We start from the raw sequence: 12,715 nt of genomic DNA on the forward strand, positions 1-12,715 counted from the left end.
AGGGCTGGGGTTCCCAGAGACGGCCCTGCCCCCGCCTCCACCTCTCAGGCCTAGGAAAAGAGGCTGGAGGTCGGAGGGATGGAGGGGTGGAGAAGGAGAAAAAGAAGGGGGAGGGGGCTGGGCACCAGGCCAGGCCAAGTGTTCCAAACCTCTCCCCATGACAGCCCCGGCCAGAAAGTCTACTGTGGAGATATCGAGAAATCCGGGGCACCCCGTTATTCACGTTTGTGCCGTTGCTCGTTTGTCCAACAAATGTTTGTGAAGCTCCCACTCTGTGCCAGGCGCTGGGCTGGGCCCCGGGGTCTGAGATGAATCAGACCCAGTGCCTGCTCCCCGGGGGCTCCCAGGCTGCTGGAGGAGACAGACATGGAAATAAAGCATTAAAGACATGAATGAAACTCTTTGAGATAAAAATACACGGGATCTGTGAACACAGAAGGGCCACTGAGTTGATAAACTTAGTGTTTTACGCAAATTTTACTGGGGGAAGAACTCATGTACCAGCTCTGGGGGGGAGGGGAGAACCGTGGAGGGGGACGCTGAGATCTTGAGGGGTACCGAAGGCTCCGCCCACTGCGGGTGATCTTCCCTCCTGCCGCCAACATTCCAGGGCCCCTCTGGGAAGTGTTACCCCTCTACAATCTGGGACCAGGGAGAGGCCCTCCAGAAGGCAGGAATCAGTTTCAGATTCAAAGATCCCATTTCTAGGCCTGGATCTGCAACCCACTTAGTCTGTGACCCTACAAGTTACTCAGCCGCTAAACCTTAGTTTGCTCATCTGCCAAGTGGGGCCCTGGATTGGAATGTGATCTAATAGCCGATATTTGTGGAATATTTGCCATGTACCAGGCATGGGGCCAAATGCTTTGCATACATTACCTTGTTCAGGCCTTACATCCGCCCTGTGAGGTAAATGCTATTAATAGAAGACATCTCTTATCCAATGAGAGCAAAACCAGCAGTTGGTTAATAGAAAAAATATTTAAAGCAGGACATCTTATGATACATAAAATAAGCATTTATTGAACGTAACACGTGGGCATGTACATTTATTAGACAATCTTTTGATGCAGGGCCAACGCTCTTTGAGACGAGGCCTCTGGCCAAAGTCCTACCTTGTTTTTCTTGCATAAACAAACCTGCACAGCAGCGGTCATGGTCCCCACGTGGGTGTCTTTAAAGTGGCGGGAGACGTTAGAGGCGCTTGTGAAGCAATCCCGAGGCAGAAGCCGTCTGGATCTTTCATGACTTCTTCCCAGTTCTAACCTACACCTAATTCAATCGGACATTTTGGTGGATTTTAACAATTGTTTTCCCCACTCTTTTTTGTCCTTCGTCTTGCCCACATAGGTGTTTCAGCAGCATTTTGTTTTCTTTCTTGGACAATTCTCCTTTATTGAATCTTTCCAAGGCTTTACTTAGTTTCCAGAGACACAAGAATTCTCTGTCCTGCCCTCATTGGTCCTGTTCATTGGCTTAGCAGTGACAGCTGGCAGCTCCAGGTTTGGGGACAGACCTCACTGAGCCAGCAGGAGCACCTGGATGACGCGAGGCTATAGCCGTCCAGCCTGGAACATTCAGAACCCTGCAGCATCCACTAATTTGCCTTTCAAAGGAAAGGAAAGTGTTTATAAATCTAGAGAAGGGAGGCTAGTTAAGGCAGCCTGTACTGTTTTGTCCCCATTTTACAGGTGAGGAAATTGAGGTACAAGGCCACCCTAGGCTTGGCAGGGCTAGGATTTGAACCCCAAATCGCCTGGCTCCACATTTTTTATCCTCTTATTCTGTTGCCTCTTTAATACTCTGAGACCCAGAGAGCCCCTGGCTTCCCTGCTAGAAGGACTGAAGGACGTTGTGATGTCCCACATGGGACTTGAGGCTTGTTTGAAAAATTCAAGCCCCGGGCGCCTGGGTGGCACAGCGGTTAAGCGTCTGCCTTTGGCTCAGGGTGTGATCCTGGCGTTCCCGGATCGAGCCCCACATCGGGCTCCCACATCGGGCTCCTCCGCTGGGAGCCTGCTTCTTCCTCTCCCACTCCCCCTGCTGTGTTCCCTCTCTCGCTGGCTGTCTCTCTGTCACATAAATAAATAAAATCTTTTAAAAAAAAAATTCAAGCCCTGGGCGCATACAAGGATGATGATCGCTGCTCTCGGGGTAGGGGCCGTGTGTCCCTCAGGTCTGTGTCCCCAAGCCCAGGGCTTGCGGGTGTCTGAGGAGTTGGATGGAGCATTGGGTTATCTTCCATCTGTCTGTAAGTGTCCCAAGTACCTGCCCGGACCAGGCGCTGGGCTGGGCGCCGGCACATAACCGGGAGGAGAAGCAGGCGTGATCACCGCCTTCATGGAGCTCCTTGTCCGGTGGGATCCTTCCCATGCCTCTCACATCCAAGCCTCCTCTGGCTCAGACTCCCTCTGGGGGAACATGGGGGACCGTGAACGTGCACAGGATGCAGATTTGGGGGTCAGAGAGATCTGAGTTCCAAGTTTGTGTCTGCCGCTGACTGGCTGTGTGACCCGGGGCCGATGGTGACCTCTCTGAGCCTTGGTGGGAATGATAACATCTCATTACAGGCTCTCAGGGGGCAGACACCTGCGAGTGCCCAGCACACAGTAGGGCCAGGAAGGAGAAGCCCGTGCGAGCCTCTGGGATGGGACAGGAGGCCCACTGGCTGGGAGGTGCTCAGCTGTGGTCAGGGGACTGGGCAGGCAGCCCTGAGCAGCTTCCGACAGTTGGTGGCTGTGGAGAGGGACACGGTGAACGGGGGAAATGAAAAGAGGCCAGACGCTGTCCAGGCCACAGCACGCAAGGGGCGCCTCACTCAGCCACCCATCCCTCCCAGGCTCAGAAAGGGGAAGGCGGCCCAGACCGGGAAGTGGTCGATTTCTGATGACCACCTCACGGGGACCGCGCCAGCCCTAGCAGGAAGTGGTCGGCCCCTTCCCACCCCCCACGCCACCCCAGGCCCTGCCTGAGCTCACACTTGGGAAACAGCTGGGCCCGAAAGTCCCTTTCTCTGGTCTGTTCTTGGGGCAGCACTTTTTTCTTAGAAAACCAGCTCTGGCTGGGGCCCCCGACTTTGCGGCCGGGGGTCTGCAGACCTGGGTTCTCATCCCAGCTCTGCCACTTCCTCGGGCTGAGCTCCTTGCCACGTTGCTTCCCTGTCTGGACCTGTTCCCCATCTGCCAGATGGGGTGATCATCCCCCACCTGCGACCTCAGTGAGAGCATGAAAATGGAGAGTCCTGAAAGGTCAGAGCTGGAAAGTCCCCAGGGGCTCCTCTGGGCCCCCGTCTCATGGATGAGGAGACCGAGGCCGGAGAGGGAAGGACACACATGCGCAATCACAGGGATCTCACGTTGCAGTGACTGTTGAGGTTTTGGGAAGAGCACTGGATTGGGAGCCTTCCTTGCAGTGGGACCTTGGTGAAGTCACCCAGCCTTTCTGAGCCTTATTCTGCAACAAGAGACCAAGCCTTATTTCTCAGGGTTGTTGTGGAGCTCACCTAAAATAATGCGTATGGGGGTGCCTTGTAGACTGTAACGTGCTTGACCGTGAATGGCTTCTGAACTGAGCTGGGGCTGGACTGGAACTCAGACCTCCTAGGTCCTGCTCTTTGCTGCCCCCTACCTGAGACTCCGTGTACAGGGAGCGGGATCTGGGCTTCCAGAACTGCCTAGTGGAGAGGACTGCTCTTGCTTTGCTTCATCCTCTCTTGTAAGAGGTGACAAATGTCTTTCCCCTGATTCCACTGAGTCACTGGAGGCCATGCTTCTCGGTGGGGGGGGGGGCGAGGGGGCTGGGTGTGAAGAATTCACTTCACCCACGTCAGTAGCCAGGGATGCTTATCACCACTGACGCCCACCCACAGCTTACTCTACCCACCAACCCCACCCTTCCTGCAGGCTACCGGGGCCCTCCTAGGACCCCAGAGCCCTAGCAGCCTTGGTGGTGCGGGTCGGGGGAGTGAAGAGGCTGGAGCAGCCGCTCCACACCAGGCCTCCCCGATGCCCTCTGGCACAGGCCTCCCAGGCCTTGGGCTTCGAGAGGGGGCCTCAGACCTCCAGGGAGTCTTGGATGGGGGAGCTGGCAGAAGGGCTAGAGACTAGCCTGTCCAGGGGGCAGACCTGGGGTCCACGGGTCCGAAGAAGGGCTGGAAAGCCCCAGACCACACAGACTTGTGGATGTGTGTGATGTATGCAGTTGCGTGCCTCCACAGTTGTGTGTAGGTGTGACTGTGTGTGAGTGTCTACATTTCCTAAGGGGAGTGTCCAGATTTCATTAAATTGTCAAAGCAAAATGTGAAACTTTAGGACCAATGTGCTTTCTCCATTGTCCCATTTTACAAATGAAGAAACTGAGGCACAGAGAGATGAAGTGACTCACAGTCTTACAGGCAGGATAAAGTGGGTACTTGGTGCTCCAATTATGACCTCCTTTTTCTGGCTCAAAAATAGTCCCCGGAAAGTTCATAGGGAGATCTGTAGCCCATTCCCCCATCCCAGGACTTGGAGGGTGGCTGAGGCTGGGGGAGATTGGGCTCACCTGGGAAAGAGGAATGGTTACGTTAGGTCCCCTGAAGCGGCCCCCAGAGCGCCTACCATGACCATGACCATCAGCATAGTCATCGCCGCCAGCACCAGCAGCAACATGGGATTTGCCCTACAGTCTAGACCAGTCAGCTTGCTTCCACCGAAGCCGAAGTCGGAATGCTCAGCTCAGGTCTCATCTAGAACCCTGTGGGGCCACCCCAAGGCTGTGATGAAAACCTGTCTCTGGCTCTAAGGTGGCGAGGGCCTTCTGAACTGAAAATGCCCATTACGAGATGAGCTCAGCTGAGCTGTCCTTCGTAGCGGATCTGCTTAAAGCTAGGGAGGGCAGGCAAGCCCTTAGCCAAGTAAGACAGAGCAAATGTGCGTGCTGTTCCATTCCTGTTTCCACAAATACCTATTTATTATCGTTTTGGCCGACACCTCTCCAGCACCGACTGGACGCTCTTTGAAGTACTTCAGATATACAAACTAATTCAGTCCTTGCAGCAACTCTGAGATACGTAGTATTATTATCCCCATTTTATAGTTGGGGAAACAAAAGCACAGAGGTCAAATAACTTGTCCAAGGTCACACACCTTGTAGATGGCTAGGCCAAGGTTGGAACTCATCATCCTCCAGTCCGAGTCTATGCTCTGAACCATCACACGACACTGTTGGACGGCAGGAGTATGGACAGGCCCAAGAAAACCCCAGATGCGCCACCCCTGCAAATAACCGTGATCTCTTTGAAGGCATGGGCTGTATCATTCTCACTGCTGTGTTCTCGGGGCCTAGCACTAGGCCTGGTACAGAGAAGGGGCTCACTAAATGTTGGCTGAGTAAGTGAATCAATTGATTACGCTAGCCTGAGCCACACTTGAGGACAATCACTGAAGCTATAGTTCTTCTTTCAGCCAACAGGGGGCAGCATGTGGAATAAGGTGAGACCTCTTTAACAGCCAGGAAGAAGGAATTAGGAGAAAAAGGAGGAGGTACTTTGTGGCAGGCATGAACAGTTATTGATGAAAAACAACTTGACACAAGCCCTGGGTCCCACCATGATAGGATACCATGGCTGGTGTTCTTAATCTGACAGCTGAGGAAAGTGAGGTCCAGAGATAGGGGGGTTCTTGCCCAAAGTCACACAAGTGAGTGGCAGAGCCAGGCTTGCGACCCGGGTCTCTTGGGCTCTTTCTTCACCAGAATGGCATAAATAGCTGACACATTAGAATATGGACCAGGCCTCCCCTTGTTCCTCAGGACAAGGTGGGCCCTGACATGGCAGATGCTAGAAGTTACCAACCAGGGGCAGCCCTTTGTGCACATGGCCAGGTTGCCCCCTGGTGGCTATAACTGGCAGGTACCCAGAACCATAGTCAAGAGTTTGTCAATGTATCAGCCAATAGGATGCATTTCCTCCTTACTGGTCCAGGTTTGGCCTCAGGCTGTTGGAAAGACAAGGGGCCAAGAGGATCAGGTTGCAGTCCTTCCCAGGACCTGCAATCCAATGGATGAGGCAGGATGGCCCCTGGAACAGGACAGAGAGCATGTGTGCCTGAGTCCCAAGGATCACAGCCAGTGGCCACCCTGTGCTCCCGCACCGTGCTCGATACTACAGATGGCCCATGGCTTTCAGGCCCACGAGATCCTGTGGGGTAGCCACTCGCACTTTCCCCAGTGACTGCTAGGAAACTGAGGTTCAGAAATGGAAACTAATTTTGCTCCAAGTCCCAGTTAGGAAACAGAGGAGCCCCAACCCAGCAGATCCCGGGTCGAGGGCTTGTTCAACTGCCCCGTGTGATCCCCGCCACAGCTCTGAGCGAGCGTGGTCTTCTTGGACTGGGGTGGTCTTGGAAGGCTCCTGGGGGGAAGCAGGGCTGCACCATCTCAAAGGCCAAGCCAACTCCTTATGGTGACATCACCCGTTGACAAGGATGACAGCCAACACGACAGCAAGTACCATCAATTAAGTCTTTAGTGCTGCGTGAAGTGGTTTAAGTACTTTCCCATTTATATTCATCCACTTAACAAACATTTATCAAGCATCTCTGCTTTAGGTGTGGGGGTCACAACAGTGAACAAAACAGACAAAAGTTCCTGCCCTCAAGAAACTTGCATGCTGGACAAAAGAGATAGATAATGAGCAAAATTAATAATTCACATACACAGTGTGAGGAGCGGTGATAACTTTTGGAGCAAAAGTAGGGAAGAAGGATGGAGTGAGGGGTTTTGATGGGATGTATTTTAAACTGTGTGGTCAGAGAAGGTTCCCCTGCGGTAATACATGAGCGGGAAACTGAAAGAGAAGGAAGTAAACCGTGTGGGTGTCTGAGGGAACAGCGTTCCAGGCGGAGGTAACAGAGTGCAAACGCCCTGAGACAATTGTCTCGCTGATTCTTCTCAGTCAACCTTGAGTTATAACCACCATTGTTCCCCTGTCATAGATCCTCCAGGTTAGGGAACACTTTCTACGTCTGGTGGGGAAGAAGCAGGGCAGATGGAGAACTGAGGCCCAGAAAGGTCATACCCAAATTCACCTCCGAATTCACCCCACCTTTAGAGTGAAGGAGCTCTCCTACGTAAAGGGGCTTTTACCTCAACCCACCGCCAGGGAGGGTGGCTGAGGAACATAATGACTAATCTTAGCCTGACCAGCCATGGCCTGCGAACCAGAGGTCAGTCTGTGGTTGGGGTCAGAGGTCAGCCTGGGTCTGAGGTTTGTGGCTGGATCAGGGGTCAGTCTGTGGCTGGGATCAAAAGTTGGTCTGTGGCCAGGTCAAGAGTCAGTACATGGTTTGGTTCGGGGGTCAGTCTGTGACTAGGAACAGCAGCCAGTGTGTATTCAAGTCAGGACTGTGTCCATCATTAGGGTCAAAACCCAGATGGGCCAAGGTCAGTGCTCAGTCGTGGCTGGGGTTGGATGTACATCTGTGAAACACAGGCGGCCAGCTAAGCTGATCTCAGGCTGATCTCAGAGCCAGGCTGGGACAAATCATCAGGGCTCTAACCCCCGAGCCTCAGTCCTGCCAAGCACAGCGAAGGGCAGAGGGGACAAACCAGTTCCCTCCACCCCCATGTCAGCCTTAAAAAGTCTGGGAAGCCCAGCCCAAAGACTCCCCATTGCTCCAACAGCCTGGGGAACTTAGTTGACCTAATACCCACTTACTCCCATTTAACAGATGGAGAAACTGAGCCCAGAGGGGGCCGGACCGGCCCAACGTCATACTGAAGATGAGGGGACAGCAAGAACAAGAGCACAGCCCTTCTGACACCCACCGATCTCCTAGTCTGAGCGCAGCGATGGGCCCACCGCCTGTTCAGTCACTGCTTGCGGCCCAGAGGCTCGAGGGGGCCAGGGCCCCTGCCAGAGGCAGCTGGGCAGAAAAAGGAAAACAAAAGCCTCAAGTAGGAATCCGGGGCTCTTGGATTCTGGTCCTTATTGACTGACTTAGTTCCAGACTCCAGAGAGGCCTGTTCATTTTTGTTGGCTGACGAGTTTAATCAACAAATGCCTTCGTAGGTAATTTCTCTAGACCTCAATCTCCTCATCTGTAAAGTGGGCAGAATGCCTTTTCTGGGACTGTTGCGGGTGTCACATGAGAAAACAGGTGGGCAACTCGTGGTTACTGAGCACAGAGCGTGTGCGAGGCTGTGGCCGATGCCGTCGATGACCTGCCCACTCCCCTCGCACTTGCCCTTCTGTGCCCATGCCAACCGGGCAGTTTCCAACGGCAGTGCCTGCGACCATCCCACCCCCCCACAGATTTCCCTGGCCGCAGGGGCGGACCAAGCCAGAGTGCCCGGGAATTAGCACTTCCTTGCAGGGGGCGCTCAACCAAGGAGTGGCAGGAACTGGGAGTAAATGTCCAGCTCCCTCCCCTCAGCTGGATGGATGCGAGTGCTCTCCTGTCTTCTGCCCACAGCAATAACTTATTCCCTGTCACACTCTTTACAGGCTCCTTCCCTCCCTCTCACTTCCTCAATAACTTGCAGGAGCTCCCTGGGGTCATGGCTCAAATGAACAGCCTGCAACTCAAGTCCTAATTTTAGGGTCCGCTCTGGATCAGCTAAGGCACAAGTACGTCACATGCGTCATCTCGTTTAGTCTTTGCAACAACCCTGAGGGGTAGGCCTCACTGCCCCATTCCACAGAATCCAAAGTTCAGAAGGTTGGAGAGCCTTGTCGAGGGTCACACAGCCATAAGTGGCAGATCTAGGATTCCTCCCCAGGACCATCTGTCTCCAGAGCCAACACCCTCAACTATGATGTTATGCAGCTCCCCTCGGGGACCTCCCTCATAGTGGAAGGACAAGCCAGGACTGAGTGTGAAGGAGGTAGGTGCTGGTGGCGGGGTTATTGTGAAGGCAATGGTCCCTCAGCAAGCCAAGAATGCTTCATGGGGACATGAGACTTGACCTGGGTGTTGAAGGATGCATAGCTGTCCAGGTGGTGAAAAATGAGAATGCACTCCAGGCAGAAGGAAGAGGATGCATACAGGTTCAGAGGCATGAAAGCGGATGTCACATTTACAGAATGGCAAAAAGCAATGGGGCTGTGTGCCATGTGGTGCACTCAGGGGAGTGATGGGAACCCTTGCTGCAGGGTTGGGCCCTACACGACAGGGGGTGGCCTGGGTGCCACTGAGCACAAGGAGGTGCCCGAAGGCCAGCAGAGGCTTGAGCTGGCAGCATGATGTGGTCAGATGGAGTGGCCCTGGTGGCAATATGGAGGGGGGATGGTGCTTGATGCATAGTATATTCTCAACACATATGTATTAAGTCTTAACTGTTAATCCTTTATTTTATGATCTGAGCTTTTGCACATTGTTATGAAACCTCTACCCCAATGTAAGGAGCAAGCATTCTCTTCTAAAAATTTCAAATTTTGTTCTTTCTCATGTAGGGCTTTCAATCATCTGAAATGTATGTTGATGTTTGGTGTGAGGTAGGGATCTCATTTTACCTTTTCACATCTGGGTAACCAGTTGACCTAGCACCATTTCTTTTATAACTAAGATGCTCTGCAAATGCTGATTTGTGCCGTATGCTACATCCCATTTATAAGTGGATATATTTATAGGCTCTCTCTTTTAACTACATTCCCTTAATTACTATAGCTTTATAGTAAGTCATGGTATCTGAAAAGACAAGTTCTTCTTTATTCTTCAAAACTGTGTTAGTGTATTAGTTTCCTATTGCCAATATAACAAATTACCATAAATGCAGTGGCTGTGAACAACACAAGCTTCTTCTCCTACAGTTCTGGAGGTTAGAAGTCTGAATTCAGTTTCCCTGGGCTAAAGCCAACCTGTCAGCAAGACCGCGTTCTTATCTGGAGGGAGAACCCATTTCTCTGCCTTTTTTGGAGTCTAGCAGCCACCTGTGTTCCTTGACTTAGATCACCTTCCCACATTTTCAACATGCATCGCCCCTCTCCAGCTATGGACCCATGAAACTAGAAACAAGTTCTCTGCTTCCCAAAGACAAAGGTGGGACAAGCATAGGGTTCAGGTTATAGACATTCCCATTCGAAAATGGAGAAATTGAAAGGGAAAAAAAAAAACTCCCCAGTCCAAAGCAAATTCAAAATCCAACAGGGCAAAGTCCACTGCATTTCAAGGCCTGGTAAAAAGCCCTCTATGGTTTGCAGCTCTGCACTCCATACGCAAAACAGCAACACAGCTACAAAAACTGCCAACCTTACCTCACGCCATATGTAAAAGTTAACTCAAGGTTATAACTTAGGTTATAGACCTAAACAGTCATTATATATTTTTTTAAAGATTTTATTTATTTATGTGACAGAGAGACAGCCAGCAAGAGAGGGTACACAGCAGGGGAGTGAGAGAGGAAGAAGCAGGCTCCCAGTGGAGGAGCCCGATGCAGGACTCGATCCCGGAATGCCGGGATCACGCCCTGAGCCGAAGGCAGACGCTTAACGACTGCACTACCCAGGCGCCCCTAAACAGTCATTATATTAAGTGAAAAGGACAGACACGGAAGAGCACATAGTGTATCATTCAACCTATATGAAATTCTAGAGAAAACCAAGTTACAGTGACAGAAAGCAGATCTCCAATGGCCAGGAGGTGGAAGGAAGGATCTGACTGACCACAAAAGGTGTGAGGCACGTTTTGGGGGATGATGGGAATGTTCTCTATCTTGATTGGGGTGGTGGTTCACAACTGTGGAAAGAAGTAAAGAGAAAAAGAAAGAAGGGAGGGGGAAGGGAGGGGGGCGGGAGGAATGGGGACATGAGGAGGGAAGAGTCAAGTCTAGTAGGCCCAGGGTGGGGGGTGGCCTCTGTCAGCCAGGAGGGTCCGGCAGATGCAGGCTTCAGGCTGCTAGACCCCCAGACAGGTCTACTGGAGTTGTGGCCCCTGACTTCTGGGGAGGACATCTTCTGCTCCTACCTTTCCAGAACAGAAAAACGATGAGAACACTTGGGTTTTTCTCAGCAAGCCATCCTGCCTCTTAGCAAGCTCTCCCCTCCTTGTTGTGCCTCGTTTCCTCTCGAGGGCAGGGATTTCAGGCTGTTCCACTTACTGCTATGCCCAACTCAAGCAGTGTCGGCGCACAGGACATACTCGATACGCGGAAGCTGTTTGTGTAAGGCTCGCTGTGCCCCTGAGCAGACTAAGAGTAGAGGGCCTATCCCGCCTCCCGCGGCAGAGGGGAGAACCACTAGCCGGCCCCGTACCATTTGGCCCCAAAGCCCAGCTGTGTAATCATCACACTCCCTGCCCTGTGTGGGGTCCCCGGGGCTGCACTCAGGCCTCCCCCTACAGAGACAGGCCTTCCGGTGGCCACTAATCCACGTCGGCCTTGGCTGGCCGTGGATTCTCGCCGGTCCGGGAGCAGCCTCCGCCCACCCAGAGGTTTCTCACGGATCCTCATCCTCCCTTAAAGTAGGTACTGAAGCTCTGGCTCTGGAGACTGCCAGCCTGAGTTCAAGTTCTGACTGCCCTGCCTCTCTGTGTGCCCTTGCGTCAGGCGCACCACCCATGCCTCTGTTTCCTCACCTGTAAAGTAGGGAGAATGAATGGCTTTACCTACTCCCAGAATGGCGAGGATGAAGTAAGAGAATGTGAGAATGCTCAGAGCGCAGTGCAGGCCTCATGTACCCTGGTCACGGTCCCCGCTGCCGGCAGCCAAGGGCACCTGGCCCCCTGATTCCCCTGTGCGCCCAAAGACCCCACCTCCTGCCCGGTGACCGGCAGGGCTGAGCAGAGACTCACTGCTTTCCTAGAGGGTTGGCCCAGCCCGTCCTGCGCCATCGCAGAGCCCGGCCCATGCAGGGGGCCATGGCAAGGCCCTCAATCAATAGGCCCCACTGACTGTGGCTTTGGGGCCTCAACCACCAGCCCTGGGAGTCCTGCTGGCCCAGACCACAGGTCCAGTGCGGGCTGGGAGGCGGTTGGGGCGAGAGCAGTGGGGAGAGAGGGAGCCAGGCTCCCAGGCATCCTAGGGCCGATGCAGAGCTTTCAGGGGGGGCCTGACGCCAGCCCCTGGGGGTGAGGGTGGGGTTGGAGCAGGGCCAGGGGCGGCAGAAGGCAGTGGCTCTGCGACCCCTCTAGCTGCACACCTTGCTGGGTGATCTTTCCAAACCACGTCTCTCTGAGCCTCATTTCCCCACCGCCTCTGTCTCAAGCGCTGTCATAGAGGGAAAGGATCCAGGCTCTGTCTGGTACCGAGGGCCGGGCCCTCGAACAATGCTCTACGTGCATTGTCTCAGCACAGCTTGTAAATGAGGAAACTGAGGCTTGTATGGTCCTAAGAGCTTTCTCTTTGGGGAGGTCAGTTTCACCACGAAGCTCATTTCACAAATGGGAACACTATGGCTCAAAGCAGTGACCCGTCTGTTCTAGAGGCTTCTTGAAGGAGGCCAAACCCCAGGTTCAAGAAGAAAGTCTTTTCTTCCCAGCCCAAACGTGAGCAAACACCTTGCCCTGCCCCTCCCAGGCCCTTTTGCTCACCTGGAAGTCAACATGAGGACAATTTTTTTTTTTTACTTCCTGTTTTTCAACGGTGACACCAAAGGGTCAACCCAGGGCTTTCCTTGAAGGATGTCGGTCCCACCACGAGCCCACCCCTGCTGCAGCAGCTGGAGCTCTACTCTGATCTGCCCGGACCCCCGCCGTGGTGCCAGGGAGGTACTGAGAGAAACTTCGCCCAGGGTGGGGGT

Source organism: Ailuropoda melanoleuca, chromosome 2 (assembly GCF_002007445.2).
Source record: "Ailuropoda melanoleuca isolate Jingjing chromosome 2, ASM200744v2, whole genome shotgun sequence".
NCBI lineage: Eukaryota > Metazoa > Chordata > Mammalia > Carnivora > Ursidae > Ailuropoda > Ailuropoda melanoleuca.